The following is a 16,584-nucleotide window of genomic DNA, read 5'->3' as shown; positions in this document are numbered from 1 at the left end:
CTTATTTTCTTCCATAGATTTAGCATTACAGTGGTGGATAATCATGTTAACCATGGCCAAAGTTTCAAATACTGTGGTCAGCACTGGATAGGTAATCCCACAGTGTCAGAGAGATAATATTCCTTATACAATGATCTCAGGCACAGTTCTTGCTAAGAACACAGAAGCCCCACCCACCTGCTTGTTTAAACCTTCTGTATGCAAAAGAAAGCTGGCTCAAGGTAGTGTCATATACCATGCATAACTGTTCTGTTATTTACTGTTTTGATGGTGAGGTTTTTGCTCTGTGAAACATGTGAATGGACGTCACACAGAGAAGGCTGGAAGTGAAATCAATTATACGGTCGTTAAGTGATGACGTGAGGAATCCTACTTCCGGGCCTAAAGTAGTCTGCGTTTAATATGGCTTTTGTGTTGTTAACATGTTTAATGTTATGTATTTTCTTCTATTTAATCTCAAAAAGCTCCTAAAACAGTCAGTGATCACTGTTGACCTCCCTCGGCTTTTATTACCGCTAATCATTTATTTAAGCTCAGTTTTTAAAACCTTAGGATGTAACTACAGCCCAGCCCATGCAGCAGTATATGAATGACTAACCTCGTATTGTGAATGGATTATCTCAGTTGTTCTCCTGGCTGAAGTTTGGTCCTTTTACAGCATCCTGCCATGCGATTACATTTGTTCCTGACCACCGAGAACACTCGCGTTAACTTTTATCGAGTGGAAAAAAAGTTAGCTTGTTTATATTATGCTAACATAGCTGTGTCGCTAGCGGTCACGTAGCACATCATTATATACCAGCTAGCCCAACTTCAGTAACCCTACAAACGTCACTGCTGTTTAGTTTTCTGTCTTCATTTATGTTGGAAGTGATAACAGAGCTGTACGTTTTAATTTGTTTCCAAAACCCCGCAGTCAGGACATGCTATATTGTATTTAGATAGAAGCTAGCGAGCTAACTTCCTGCTAACTTCTAACTCGTTAAATGCCATAAATTCTGTTTTCGTGGATGCCTGGATGTTAAACTCAGTTGTTACACCTGGTAGAGCAGAACGCTGATCATTTTATTAAAGATGAAAGACTTTAGACAGTTTTTCAACTCTCAGTAATGCCATAGTGATCGTTTGATATATGGACCTGCAGCGGAGTTTAGGCCCAGGCACGGCTAGTGACGTCAGACTTAACGACCGGATAGTACCCATGCCCATCACTCAAGAAAACAAGATGCCCACTGCAGAAGTGCTGCTCACTGATGTGTTTTTGACAAAGTGGGTGTCTATGACAGCCACATCCAGCCAATGTTATTATTGTCATCTACCAGCTGAATGTGACAACACTGATGATGTGATGCAACTTTCTCTCTTTAGGTGGTGATACATACATTCTGTATTTTCGCTGAGGGTTGTTGAGAAGCCATCTGATGACCCACAGAACTGCCAGGACCAGACGGTGGGCTAGTCCATGACTTCAGAGGCAGCAGAGGAAAGGAAGACACTGGGGATGCAAAGAAGAGAATCCTGAAACACACAAAAACACTGAACATTAGCATCCAAAAAAAATTTCAGTTGGCGAGTCTGTGGAGCAAACTCTGTGACAATCAGCACTTCTTGGTTTTCAAGTATTGCTCACAAAGGTGTTTTTAGGTTCATTACCATGCTGGAAAATGAATGCATCTCCACAAAGATGCAAACCTGAACACGTCTCTGATGACTGGAGTGCTACTTCTCTCTTGTCAAGGTGGAGTGGATTTGAAGCAGGTGGCCAACTCCAGAGAAGGCAAATAAATGAATAAATAAATCATTTTGCAAGAGTGGTGAAGTGATTTAGAGACCACTACTCATTTTCCAAGACCACAACTAGACTATATTTTTGTTGATTTGGGGTGTTGCTATTTTCATTTTACAAATGTGGTTTGTGATAAAGTTGCTTTTCCACCTCTCTGTGACTAAAATGTGATTTAATTTTGTATTTACTTTACTTGTGATGCTTGTGCTTTGGACAGCTGACCCAGCATCCTTAAAAGTGCCATGCGCTGCCCACTTATGAACCTTAAGTCTAGCTACAAATGGGACCCATTTGCTAAGAATAATGATCCACTTTCTGTCACTCTCACTTACTAACACCTATCACAACACTAATTAGTTAACAAGGTTTGACTGGAATAACAGGTGAACAACGGCTACAAATTAATTAACTTAAACAAATCTCTAGCGATTTAATCAATGCTTGAGTGGCATCTGATTCTTTTTCATATGCACTGCATGTGCCCTGAACTTTTATAGACATCACCCAGGAGAGCTGTGTGTGAACGCCTAGCGGCAACTTCCAGGGCTGAAAAATAAAGCCAACATGAGTGCCAAAAACTTGAGGCTGAGTCTAAAAGTGAGTCAACTGCCAAACACTCCAAATTAAAATGCCCAATGTAACGCATACTTCTGGATACTGGAGTAAGAGGCGTGGTTGCTTTGATTGACAGGCGTCCTGGCTTTACTTGCACTAATTAAAGTCAGTAAACTGGACCTCTGTCGATGGTCTTGGTGCCCTTGGGAGCATTTTTAATGGAATTATCTGACACATGGCTTACTGAGCGGTGAAGCCTGTCCAAGAAGTTTGTGCTTCAGCTTTCAAGAGTGAATTTCTAGTATTTTCCTCTGAATTACCTCTAATCGCCACAGATGTTTCCCTGTGTGTTGTATCTGTGGAGTTTAGTTAAGCAGCTTGGTACACAGGCATGCTGGTGTTACCCTCCCAACATTAGCAGTTTAGTGTTGGGTTGCAGATGTGTGATTAGGCAATATAGCATATGTACACAAGAAATGAGAGGACAGTAAGCAATAAGTCCCAGTTCAAATACAGCAGTGACTATTACGCTATCCTCCAATGGGTCACACCAACCAACGCCTCTCTCCACCCTTTCAGCACAGCACTGTGAAGTGCTGAGGAGTTAGTGTGAAAGCTAAGTGCTACTAAAATATCCTTCAGTGTCATGCATTATTCACATCAACAGAAGAAAGGTTCATAAACTCCATGTATCTTGTTTATTTGTACAAACTCAAAATTTGGCGAGAGCACTCTACGTTACCTCGAAATCTGAGACAATCCTCACTTTTAGTTTGAACTTGAATTTTTAATAAAAGGCACGTTGACCTCAGGTTATATGGAATTACAGCATTTAAGACAGGTATTGAATATGTCACCAATTTTCTAAGTAAATATATTTCTGAATGTGCTATTGACATTAAATCCTCACCAGATGTTGATAACAACCCATCGACTCCACTCAAGCATAGAAATCAGACTATCAAACCACAGATCTGAGCTGGTATCATGACTTCCTGTGCCTTTTTGCATCACCCTTTATTCATGTGTTAAATACATTTTTCCTTTGTCATTTCTCATTGTTACACATACCTTAACTGGCCATTTATGTCTGCCCTCCAGGTTTGATTTCTTTGCATGTGTGAATTTGATGGGTTACCAACATCTGTTGAGAATTTCATGCCAGTAGCACCTTTAGAAATACATTTGCTTAGAAAATTAGTGGCGTGTTCAATACTTATTTTGCTCAGTGTATATGGTTTGAAAAGAGGAGTCAAAGAAGCCATCTATGTCCACTGTGAACGACCCTCTTTGAACAGAGGTGGTGGCTTATGACACCAACTGTCTGCCATCTATAATCAAGTTTTGAGATCCCTTCCCAGATGCCTTAACGCCCACTGACATCCGGGGCCTTTTGACATCAGGAAATCACATGATAGGGTGGGGCTAGGTTTCACAATGAGTTCACCTGAAACCTTGGGTGATTGTGACCTACACCCATTTTCACACCTTGGCTCGTGTGATTAGTTAGAGGATTGTTAGCGGGTCTATTTCCCTCTTGGGGGGGACACTCCCATAGGGCTTATATCTGGGACTCTACCATTTAACCTTAGAACTGAAGAAGGTAAAGCATCGTCAAGCAACTTAAAGAAAGTCCAGATGTTTTCTTTCCAAGCTCCTTAGACTACAATAACCTGGATGACTGAGAACCTTCACAGACAATGTATTTTAGACTTGTTAACAGTCACTCTCAAAGGTTCATGCTGGATCCTGACTAACTTTCAATAAAAGTGCATACTTCTGACCAAATGAATTACCACCTCTCCAATCTAATGCACTCCAGAGGGGTTCATCTGCCATTTACGATTAATAGCTCAAAATGTAAGTGTTAAAATTTGGAGTTGCTAAAAAACACTTGGGTATTAGGAGCCCACAAACAGACCATCAGTCTTACGATGAATGAATGGTGAAATGCTTTGCCGCCTCAGCTCCAGCTTTCCTTTGTTTATAATTCTTTCACTGGTGGATTGGTGACACTGACAGGAAAAAAAATCATTTTTGTCTAAGTAGATGTTCTTCTCTTTCACATCTGACTATGGGAAGCGTCGTATGGCATGACCAATCACAGAAGGTGCTTCCCATAGATAAAAAAAAAAAATCTCACTTGAATTTCAGAGAACTAGGGTTAGCTTGGTAACCTTAGAAAGCTTTATTTTAATAATATGCAATAATATTTTACAGTATTATTATAGCTGTTAATTCATGTCCAGAATACTTCTTTTGTTTCTAAAACTACTGAGAGGTTAAAAAAAAGACTTTTCATAGTTTCCAAAAGAAGCTCACCAGTCCCAATATATGTTGAGTACATGCTGAACTTTCGACGCCTGCTAATAAGTACCCTTTTATGCCAGTACTCTATATATCTGTCTCAGAGAGAAACTCGTTTGCTGCAAGCTGTATGTTCTGTAACTTTGATCTTGTGGTCTGAACACTTCTACTTGCAGGCTAGAAGTGAAAAAACAAACAAAAAAACTTGTGGTCTTGCAACAGCCACTATCTCTAAGTGTTTGTGTTCACTCTCCCTCAACTTTCGAGTAGCAGACAGATACGCAAATAACAGAATAGAGTCAAAGTGTGTATTTTAACTGCATTTACAAAACAAAATTAATTAGATATAGAGTTTAGCTCAGTTACAAGTTTTGATAGACAACAACTTAATTATTATCAACAGACCAACCCATGGAGTTGACGGATCCACCCTACAGAGAGTAATTCGTTCCTAATGTTTATAACTGAAATACCAAAGATGCTTTTTATTGGGTGGCATTTAAGATGATTTATCGAACTATACACCACCAGTAAATAAAGCTACCTGCGTGAATCCTTTACTTAACGGCCCTTATAGCCACTGAATTTTAATGAACCTTTTAAGAAGTCGAATTTCCCAGAGGAACCCACCCGAGGGATTAATAAAGTTCTATCTTATCTTATCTAAGAAATGCGGCATTATTTTTGAACTTATTTTTTTACCTCAACACTAAGCTAATACTCACACTCGGGGTCCCACCCACTACTTCCGTTGATATGTTCAACACTGCGTATTGGGTGATTAAAATGTGTGAAATTAGGTAACTGTGAGTGAATCTAAAAAAAAAAAAAAAACACCTAAGGAAAAAGTGCAGTTCTCTCTTTGCGAATAGTTAAATGGACAGGAAAAATCAATTCAACGCAATTTGTTCCACACAGATTATTTGTCATCTATTAAAGATGTCATTTTCCATAAATTACGCCATTATGTGAAAATGTGCCACCAGCCTCTTTTCTTTCCATGATGTGCATGTGTATGTAACCATTTTACAGCGAGATGATGAGTTATAGCTGAGATAATTGTCTCCATAGTGAGCGCTGATCGCCCACGTGCAAGGCTGATACACAGCAGGTGGGAGGTGAACATACTGTACAAACACTCACACTCTACTCTTTGCACTGCATCTGCTCCATAACTGGAAAATAGCCAGGCAGCAAACCCTATATGAGGTCAGCAGCAGTGCATGCATGTGCAGTTATGCTCTCAAACAGGATTTTCAAAAGCCTGCCCCTGTTCTGATTTAGATTTCCAGCTTTTTTAAATGTGATTTAATGTAGCTGTCAGATTACACAACCAATTGGTTACATGCTTTGCAGACTGTTAGATTTCATTAATTTTCAGTTTGTTCATGGGTTATATGGCCATAAAAATGCCCTGTCTGCTTCCACTTTGGATTTTGATTGCCTCCTCCTTACAGCATGCTTTCAACAACCACCAAGCACTGCTTCTAATCAGAGGAGAGCAAACACACATACGGTATACTATTCAGAGGAGGGAACAAAAAAAATACACATTACACAAGAAATACTCTATTTTGGTCCATTGATGGCATTGTCACTGGAAAAAATTGTATATATAAGTGGTAAAAAGAAAGAAAAGCTTTGTAAAGCTGATTTCACAATCCAGTACCTACCAATGACACTAGATGAATGTCAGTAATTTTTATAAGCTGCTTGTTATTGAAGAGAACTACACAGTTTGTATTACAACAGAAAATACTGTGCACTCGGCAGAATTGTAGCACAAAGCTGTCAATTTCCCATTAATTTCAAATATTAAATATTACGATTTTATGTTTATCTCTCAGAAGAAGACAGAAAACACACACGCAAACAAAGTCCAGGTTTGGTGCATGTTTTAACAAATTTTGCTCTTTAAAACAACATATAAACATCAGTATCCAAATTATCTGATGGCACTCTGGCTACGCAGGAAGACTGGCATGTCTTTCATTACCTCTCCATACTCCAAATCTAGCTTGGTTTGATCTGATTGGGCTGATCTGAAACATTCTTCTCTGAGAAGGTGATTCACGGCGCCATGTCACACATCACCAGCCTTCAGCTAGCTATGAGAAACAACCAGTTTTGCCTTCTCAGTTCATCGCCACCCATTAGAAAACCAAAAAAGGGGGGAAAGATTCCAATCTTTTTAATTAAAATGATCAAATTTCCCCATTGATGCATTATATCAATATCATCCTTTTGATATTCACAAGTTAGTTAAAACTGCAAAGCCATAATTTCACGCCACACCTCCACACAGATCAACACTTGTCACATAGCTGTGTCTGAGTGTGCATGGGTCTGCGGTAGGCTGCCACAAACAATTATTTTGATAGTCGACTAGTCACCGATTATTTTTGCGATTAGTCGACTAATCAGATCATGCATCCATTGGACGTAAAACGTACAGCTTATCGCACCAGCATGCATCTGCTCTTATATAACTATCATTAGCTTGCAGCTTGAAGTGTTTAAGGTATGTGCTAACCAAAAATAAAGACAAGATGATAGTTTATTAAACTTGTTATTAAATTTGCAGATTGTCTCGGTGGAGTTTAATACACTCAGCCGTCTGCTCCTTGCTCCCTAATATATAACAGGACATTGGAGTAAATTCTCGATCATTTCACATTTCTGTTTAATCAGTTTTCTGCTTGATGTTTATTCAGCGGTGTAAAAACTATAACTTTAATCTCAGCCCAACCAATTTACTCAGGAACAAATAAAACATTGAAAAAAGCCAAACAATAACATTTTTAAGTTATCTAAGTGACTCATATATCATGTTTAACCTGAGTAGCGAAAGACCGTGGGAGGTCTGAAAACAATGTGCCGGGAGTTCGGTGTTCTCACCGGCTCTAGTGAGCCGTGAACCCCCGACTAGCTACCGAGGTGGTGGGTAACAGACGTCTCCGAAAACGTCAGAGCACTTTTGCAAATATGCGGTGTCTTGATAAATCGAGCCAACATTTGAAGTTTACACAGCTACATTCTCGCCTTAAAATATCTTAAAAGTTTATTTCGTGACCCAGAAAGAGTTATATTAAAACGAAGTAGCTGCCGCCATTGTTGGAAACTGGTGATGGCAGCTACATTGTACACTGTAGCCACAGCCACCCTGGCTGAGCCACGCTATGAATTCTGGGATAGGTTGGGCCACGAAGGATACACCCGACCCATCCTTCAAATCTGGGGAAAAGGAGGACGCATTTATCGGCCGCATTTGTCAGAGTCTTCGAATTCGGACAGCCTTCGTTGCGTTGCTGTGACGTAATCGGCCTACAAATACGGCCTCTGAAGGATGCGGCCCCTGAATTTGGACTTCTTCTTCTTCTTCTTCTTCAGTGTTTAACGGCAGCTGGCATCCTTGTAGATGCATTTCTGCCATCTTCTTTTTCAGTCCGTTATTACACTCTTAAATCCTACTACTTCTTCCTGCATCTTTCAGCATCTTACAAAGTTTCAAACGACGTGTCGACTATTAAATTAGCCATCGACGATTTTGATAGTTGACGTAATCGTGACTAGTCAACTAATCGTGGCAGCCCTAGTCTGCACCACACAAGCTTATGCCTTGTCTTCTGTATGATTTGGACTTCATGTGTGTGCATGTAAATATTCGTGTGTGCGTATGTGTAGTTTTTAAGCTTGACATGATGAATGAGAGATAGATCAAACTGTAAGAGTGCAGATTTTCTCAGAGTAGAAACTTGTCCTGAAGCCCACCGTACCTTATCCACTTCTCACTCTTGGGATCTTAATTAATAAAATGACAATCACGTTGGTACAGCTTAAAACTAGACATTAAACTCATCAGGAAAATATTTATTGAAGACACGGATCAAAGGAGTTAAGGCATAATTTCCTGAAGGCCAAACCATTAGAAAGAATGTAGGATTAAGGCATGTTTTGCATAAACAGCCAAAGTTAAGAGAGCAAAGTTTCTGAGCAATGTTTTTCATCTACTTTCTCACCAGCTCTGCTCTTTCCCTCTTCTCCGTCACGTTTGTGTCAGCATCTAACACTTTCTATTTTACCGACTGAGCTACTATCTGTGCACTGTTGTTTACCCTAATAACGTTATCCATCTTAGGATCCTGAGGTTTAAAGTCATTAGAGTTAACGTCACTGGTACGTTTGTTTGCACATTTGGCATCTGCTAACTTTCCCGAAACAGCAGATGCCGAAAGTGCAAACTAAAGAGTTTGTAACCTCACAGAGAGAGGAATCGAGAGCACGCCAGGCGTTGTCCTAGTCGACTGTCGGCCCACCTCTGCAGCGCTTCTGCATAGTTGCTCCTCACTAGTGTAAAATTTGGGCTAAACACTATAATATTGCTGTGGTAACTTCCCAAAATAAAAGTGCTAGAATATTTTTTGGTCCTTTTGTCTTTTTTTTTGGTAAGACAATCTAGCTCATAAAGGAACGTGAGGAAGAGAGTGAGGGGGCAAAGACACACAGAAAACAACCCAGGGTGCACTCAAAGGAGGCTGCAGGAGGGGCTTGGCTTTGCTATAGGGATACCTGTAAAGGTGCTAGATTTATGAGATCTTAATTATGCACTATCTACAATCCTGCACTTATATTCATGCATCAACTACAAAAGCACATTTACATGTAATTTTCATGTGGACGTGTCAATATTGAGGTAAAGACAAGTAATTCTTCACTGTCAAAGCAATGGTGTTTGCAACTGAGCTATCATTAGCTAGCTATCTAAGGCCTCAGTCTCATAGGCCAAAAGAACAATCAGTAACCTACTGACATGCTCTGGTTGGTAGGAAAAATGTGTATTCTCCATCCAGTTGGCCAGTGGTTGCTGGCTGTCACTGGGGCAACCAAGCAACCTCTAGGAATCACTTAGCAATTGGAATCCATGAGCAATTGAGCAATGAGCAACTCCCCAATGAGCAGTGGTTACCAGGGGGATCCCTGACTGTTCTCTGAGCTTGCGTGACTGGTGCTTTAGCAAACAGTTTCATAGCTATTCCCAGTAACCACTCCAGAATCAGTTGGGGAATACTCACTTCCTTTAGCCATGTGTGACAGGGGCCTATCACCGATCCATCAGCTACCAGTTTCAGGGTCCCTGTAGTCAGCCCTGTTGGCCAGTACTGACAAGGCAGTAGCAGTACATCTGATACATTCTCCTCTTAGAAGTTGATTTATGGCACCAGGTCACACATCACCAGCCTTCAGCTAGCTATGACAAAGTTCATCGCCTTAACATTGGTTTCCACCTAATACGAAAAGAATTCAACATTTTTAGTCTGACGATGGTGGATGAAACCTTTTTATAAAGACTTAGTGTGACATGGTGACAATCTACTGCTAAACTTGCCAATGGCAGAACATCTGGTGTCAGTCTTCAACCCAACGCCAGCATGAGAGGAGACTGTTTTTCCTTTTCTTTTCTCTTTATAAATGTACATATAAATGATCAACTTTGATTTACAATTTCTTCTGATCTGATCTTTGTTTTTCTGCTGATTGCTCATTGTGCGATGTGTCTTCTTGTTAAAGAAAACTGACTGATTGGCTCAAACAAAGATTTTTGGTCGATAAACATTTGTTACTGTTGCAAAGAAAATGACATTCATAAATAAATAACAATGCAATCACAGAGGCTGACTCAGCGCATACTGCTCATAAACAACCTGTTCACTATATAGTTTCCCATCAGTATACTAGTTCAGTGTCAGCAGAACATCTGAAACCTAAAACCTGAGCCTGGTTTATAAAACAGTGGCATGAGACCCATGCATCACGGTTGGATGGAAGATGTGGGCTCGTTGTTTAAACACAAATTGAATCAAATCAGTCTTCAAAGTGTGCAATCCCTCCGCTAGTGGATGGAATATTTTGGATTCTTCAAGGCAAGCAGGGAATAAAATCTTATATTCTGGCTCGCAGAAGCAGCTTCCTCAAGCCAACTGTGGCTTCATCACCAGCGTGTGAGCTGAGCTGCAGTTAGCAGTTTCAGGAACCGACAGGCCCAAACTGCTGCGCTCAACACTGGTAGATAAACACCCTATGATCCCCCTCTCTGGAGTTCATGAGTGTGTGTGAATGCAAAATATGCACACGTTTTCCTGTTTGTGTGGAACACTGTGGCATGTTCACTCAGTGTTCCCTCGGCGTGTTTACCAATCTCAAAGCTAACGGAGCAAGTGCTTCCACAAAGGGCTGCCAAAACACACAAGACAGCTAATAAAGGATGGCATTCATGCTAACCCAGTACTTATTCACATGCCTGTGCACAGCAAAATGTCAAGCCACCCTCTCAGTTATGGTCTGAGAGAAACACAAAAACAAGCCCGTTATTTTTGCAACAATGGACACAGCTCAGACATTTTAATATAGTACAAGATGAAGACAGCAAAAGCAAACAACAACAGCAACAGCTATTATTGATGAAGCCAATACATAAATGCACAGACTGGCAAAATACAGTAATGGAAAAACATTTAACTTGGGGTAATTATATGTCGGAGAAACAAATGAGCACAGCTCCAGGAAAACAGTTCATTTCCACCTTGCATCGGTACCGAATAATCAACGCAGTCCATTAGCATGCTTCAAAATTACAATGCACACATTCCTAGCATGGGAAATGCATGTAATGGGATATTATAATGTCTCGCCAAGCTAAACACTAAGCACTTTGACTGTCCTTGCTTGAGAGCACAAAATTCAATTAGCGAATTTCATTGCAGAGTGGTGGAAGTGCCACTTGCTATTCAGACTTTATATCAGTTAGCCAGACTCAATCTCTGTCCCTCCTTAATTGCAGCTATAATAACAACCTTGCAATTGTGGTGACTGCATACGTGCTTCAGGAGTGTGTGCATGCGCCTTCACGTCACAGACTGTAGATAAAAGATGGGCATCAGGTTAGCTTTATGGCCATCATCATCGTAATTTCCTGGAGCTAGAAGTTACCATATTTTTGATGCGATCTATCAACGAATGAGGACAAATTTGTTAGAAAACTGCATAAATAAACTGTATGACTCCAATGCGCAAACACAGATGCCTGCTAATCCGTGCTAAAGCAGCCACTCACCAAAACTGGACCGATGACTTCTTCGATGTGCTGTTCCATGCAGCAGGCCGTATTATTTAGACAGTTAATGCGATTTTTTTTAAAAAGAAGAAGAAAACACTGCAAAAACCAACAGGCCCATGTCAAAGCAAATGTCAAAGCATGTCAATTCAAGTGGCCACATCTCTAACTTAAAACCTTAACAAAATCCAAACATGTGGGTTAAAAAAGAATAGTACTAATATTTGATGCAGATGTTATGAAGGGAGAAATTAGCAATAGAGACCAAAACCATTTGAATCCCTGAACACGGACACTGCCTCAAGTGGCTTTTTAAAGAACTGCAGTTTTTTTTTTACTTCTACCGGTACATTGGTTTCATTTTTCAAGGTCCCTGTTTGGTTTAAATGCGTATATCCCATCATCTAGACAGTATAATAGGTGGACTGTGGAATGCATGCTGTTTCAATCAATGCACTGGACAGCAGACGTCTTGACCAGGTGTCAGCTCATCATGGTAAATCATTTAGATTTTTGCGAGCACCCGCCATGTCTGTCTCTCCCTCTCCAATCAGCATCTGGGAGTGTGCTGTGTCCCTGCTTGGCCCTCCATAATACTTTATTCAGTAGCGGGACTTACCCTGCCATCAGAAAAACCAACAGATGACACGTCTTTGCAGGGATTTGAGAGCATCCCCACACTCAGAGAAATCAACTGCTGAGAAGCACTTCCATGGACAAGAATATGGAGGAAGAGGGTAAGCTGACAATGTGGAACGATGCGCTCTGTTTTACGTCAAACCCTAATTACTTTTGTTTAATGCAAGGCAAAATTTCTTGACCTCTTGACAGTGTCTATAATGAAGTGGCGTACAGTGTACACTCATACCGTTACCTTTTGTTCTTCTCTCATACTTTAAACTTTAAAAAAAAGCACACCTCTGCGCAGATTACTGTTAGCTGCTGTGAGAACGATGCTGCCAGAAGCAATAATGTCACTTTGCATTTCATTACTGCGCTGCATACCGCCACCACAGCAAATTTATGTAGTGAAGAGATTTTGTCAATTAGCGCTAAAATGTATTATCACATTATTATTATTTGAGGTAAATTGTGATTAATGATGCACTCCACAACATGGATAATGTGCTGTTTACAGTACCTGAGGGACCTTGATCGTATAACACCAATTAAAAGGTAAAAAAAACCAAAAAAACACAACTTACTATCAGGCTTTATTAAAGTTTACAAACAACTTTTCTGCTTTATGCTTGTTTTGGATTATTTACAGAGACAAAAACAAGAGTTCGCACCTCGTACATCATTTTGGAGTCCTGTTAAAAATTTAAGTAGCCCCTCGGGGTGTACTTAAACGGGGTAAGGAGCAGCCCGGTGCTGTTAATCAAATGCACTTGATTAAATGATCATCAGCAAGTGTGAGCACCTCTATAAAAGCATAAGTTTTGTCAGTTTATTAGTGTGGAGCATTCAGATGTGCGTTGACACAATGCAACAATGTTCCCAGCAAATACACCCCAAGGTCAGACTGTGTAATGCTCAGAGAAACTGCAAACAAACCCCGAGAGGTAGATCTTAAGACTCTACAGGCCTCAGACGGCATCTTAAATGTTAAAGTTCAAGGCAGTACAATTAGAAAAGAAAAAGAAAAAGGAACACGCCAGCACAGCTTAGATTAGACAAGAAAGAGCAGCATCCGCTTGACAGAAGAGACCAAATGAAACAGAAAATCAGCACATCAGAGCTAACACCTCATATAAACTGTCAACCACAGTGGTCAAGAGGTGATGTTTGGGTTTATTTTGCTGCTACATGACCTGGGAATCTAGCAGTCATTGATTTGACTACGATAAGTATTCTAGAGTCAAATATGACGTCATCTGATTGCTAAAACTAAAAATTGGCCAAAACTGGTTCGTGCAACAAGACAATGATCACAATTGCAGCAGCAAATCTATAACACAATGGCTGAAAAAGAAAAAAATAAAGATGTTGCAATGTCCAAAAGTCCAAACCTCAACCTGACTGACAGGCTGTGGCAGGACCTTAACAAAGCTCTGCATAAATGAACATCCACAAACCACAATGAACTGAAGCAATGTTGTAAAGACGAGTGGACCAAAATCCCTTCACAAGAATTAAGAGACTGATAAAGTCATACAGAGTCTTTCCATAAAACTTTCCTTTTCACATGACTGTGGAGTGAAATTAAATTTCTGGTTCTGGCAGAGCTGAACACAGCTCAGCTGTGTGTACAGCGTGCACCGAAACAAAGAGCTGGTTGCTGAGGGGCACAGAACAAGATCATCACCCCTTAAAATGTCAGTCCCTTCAGCCTTCCTGCTGCAGCGGCCAATACCTCTTTTCCCGACTGGTTCCTTTTAGAAAGAATGCCACAAGCAGACAGCTGCGACTACAGACTGAAGCACTTCCAAAGCAGGAGCTTGACTTTTGTTGATTTGAAGAAAAAAGCCAAACAAAGGCAAACAAAAAACTTGCATATTGTTACTTCGCAACCTATGTCAGGTATACTAAAGTCTTGCAGAGAGTGTTTCAAGCACGTAGGGTAAGATATGCACAGATTAGATATATAGAAATGCTTGTTGTCTGAATATGATGAATCTTCTGATGCCACGTGAGATAAGTGAAGCCAGCTGGTGTTTCCTGTTTGAGTTTCTGCTGAGGGAGAGTGTCCTCTGTTAGTGCTTGCTTTCACTATTCTCACAAGCTCAAAGGCCTGCAAGTCTTTGAGTACTCTCAGTTCTTGAGGATCTCTTGTACGATGGGTTTATAAGCTTTTCATCTCCTGCAGATTATCCAACTACACTGTTACTTTACTTGTCTATGACCAAAAAATGTATAAAGCAGGTTCGAATGATGTCCCTTCAATTCACTCTTTGAATTTCAGAACGACCACACAGTTATGGAAAGAGGATATACAGTACTTCAAAATATCTTGCTAGCCTGATTATTTCCATGATTTCATCTTGGTACCATGAGAAATCGGGAGAACAATACAGTGTAGGGCGCCCTTGTGCTGCTTTTACGCTTTGATGAATGGACTGAACGTGCCCTCTGAAGATGTCCTGTTGTACTGGGCACTGAGACGTTAGAGGCAAATCCATGTTGCAGTCTATGTTGAATTCACAGACCAGATCCAACACATCCCACAGATGATTACACTGAAACCCGCGGAGTCTGGAAACCAAGTCCACAACATAAACTATTTCGGGCCACTGCTACCAGGGAATACTGTTGCCATGAGCGGCAATATGCGACAAATGCAAGGATGAAAGATTTCCCAGGAGAACATTACCTAAAGCTTCATACTGCTTCTCCCAGTTTGCTTTTTTCCCCTAATGTGTATCCTTCTGCCATTTACTCCCAGAGTAAACAGTAACACTGCACCCAGATATCCACATGATATAGTTTGGTCCATAATTCCTTGGACAAAGACAGTTTTTTGCAGTTTTTTTTCTGTACATCACCACAGGAGCAAAGCCAATATGTGATTGAAGTGATGGTACCAATGATGGTATCAATTTAAAAGGTTTTACGAGGATTTTGTTAAATGTTTAGTAATTAGAGTGATTTTTATACACAGTCTGCAGCATCATGGCTACATGACGCCTGTTCATTTCATTCTTGCATGATAAATAAAGGAGATTTAATATCTGAAATTGATTCAAACTGCGACCTGTCCAGGGTGTACCCTGCCTCTCGCCCCAAGACAGCTGGGCTCCCCAGCATCGAAATGTCTGGCAGAGCTCATCAAGGGAGGAATGCAATTGTTCTTCATGGGTTCTAAACTTCAGGGAGTCATTAACTGCAAAATACTTTCAAGTATTAAAAGCAGTCTTTATGATTAAAATTACATTAAAGTATGTTTTACAATTAATGTTGAATTAATTCCTAAACAGTTAATGCAACCCTTTTGAGAAACCACTTGATTACTTGATTTAAAATCCACTGTGGTGGTGTACAGAGGTAAAACTGCAAAAACTGTGTCTCCGTCTGACAAATTATGGACGTAACTGTAAAAAACAACACAGAACTCATCAGACTGAGCCATCGCTCAGTGGCCTAGTTTGGATATTCAGGCCCATTGTAGATGATTTTGGCAACAGACAGGTCAAGATGGGCACGTATACCAGCCTGCACTTACAAAGCCCCTTATGAAGTTCTCTGTATATTCTGACAGCTTTCATTAGTATTAAGTCTTTAGCTATTTGCAAGACAGTAACTCTTCTGTGAAATTGGAGTGCAAACCCAGCCCTCTCTCCCCCAAAAGGATCAGTCAGCCTTTAACACCCTTGACACTGTCACCACTGGCTCTCCTTTTTTGTGCACATTTGGATAGGTACTGTCAAACCACTGCGAGAGCTGCTGTTTTGAAGATGCTCCTACCCAATCACCTACAAAAATCCCTGTTTGACAGATGTCTTTGTAACAATATAATCTATTATTAAAACAATACACTACACAGGCAAATAAGAAATTTCATGGTCATTCGAACAAGAAAGGAAACAGATAAAAAGATATTCTGACACCTGTTATATATCAAAATCTACATCACACAATACCAACATTGTACAGAGTTTCATCACTTTTGGATTGATTGTGTGGGAGGGTGCATGCATGGCTGTGCATGTACACTCAAGTAGGTGGAGAGGGCAGTATCACATAACCTTATCCTTAATATAGTACTCAAAATAAAACATGTCAGGTATACAAACCCCTAGGGAGCATTTGTACCTTTATACTCTCCTTTGCTAAGCCCTTCCTAAACAGCCTCTGTCCAATATAAGGAACCCTAACAGGACAGTTA

General features: G+C 40.4%; 1 protein-coding gene across 1 annotated transcript in view; it reads right to left on the bottom strand.

Moving 5' to 3' along the window:
- Positions 1 to 16,584, bottom strand: part of otud7a (OTU deubiquitinase 7A) — a 43,357-nt gene that overhangs the window by 22,117 nt on the left and 4,656 nt on the right. The window contains exon 2 of the mRNA XM_086298693.1: positions 1,383 to 1,518. The gene's annotated coding sequence lies outside the window, so the exon portion shown is untranslated. The remainder of the gene's footprint in view (positions 1 to 1,382; positions 1,519 to 16,584) is intronic.

Source organism: Aulonocara sp. 'chitande type north' Nkhata Bay, linkage group LG7 (assembly GCF_057382095.1).
Source record: "Aulonocara sp. 'chitande type north' Nkhata Bay isolate Kocher_YH1m ecotype deep benthic linkage group LG7, A_spYH_male_GT1.1, whole genome shotgun sequence".
NCBI lineage: Eukaryota > Metazoa > Chordata > Actinopteri > Cichliformes > Cichlidae > Aulonocara > Aulonocara sp. 'chitande type north' Nkhata Bay.
This window is presented reverse-complemented; position numbering and strand designations above follow the sequence as displayed.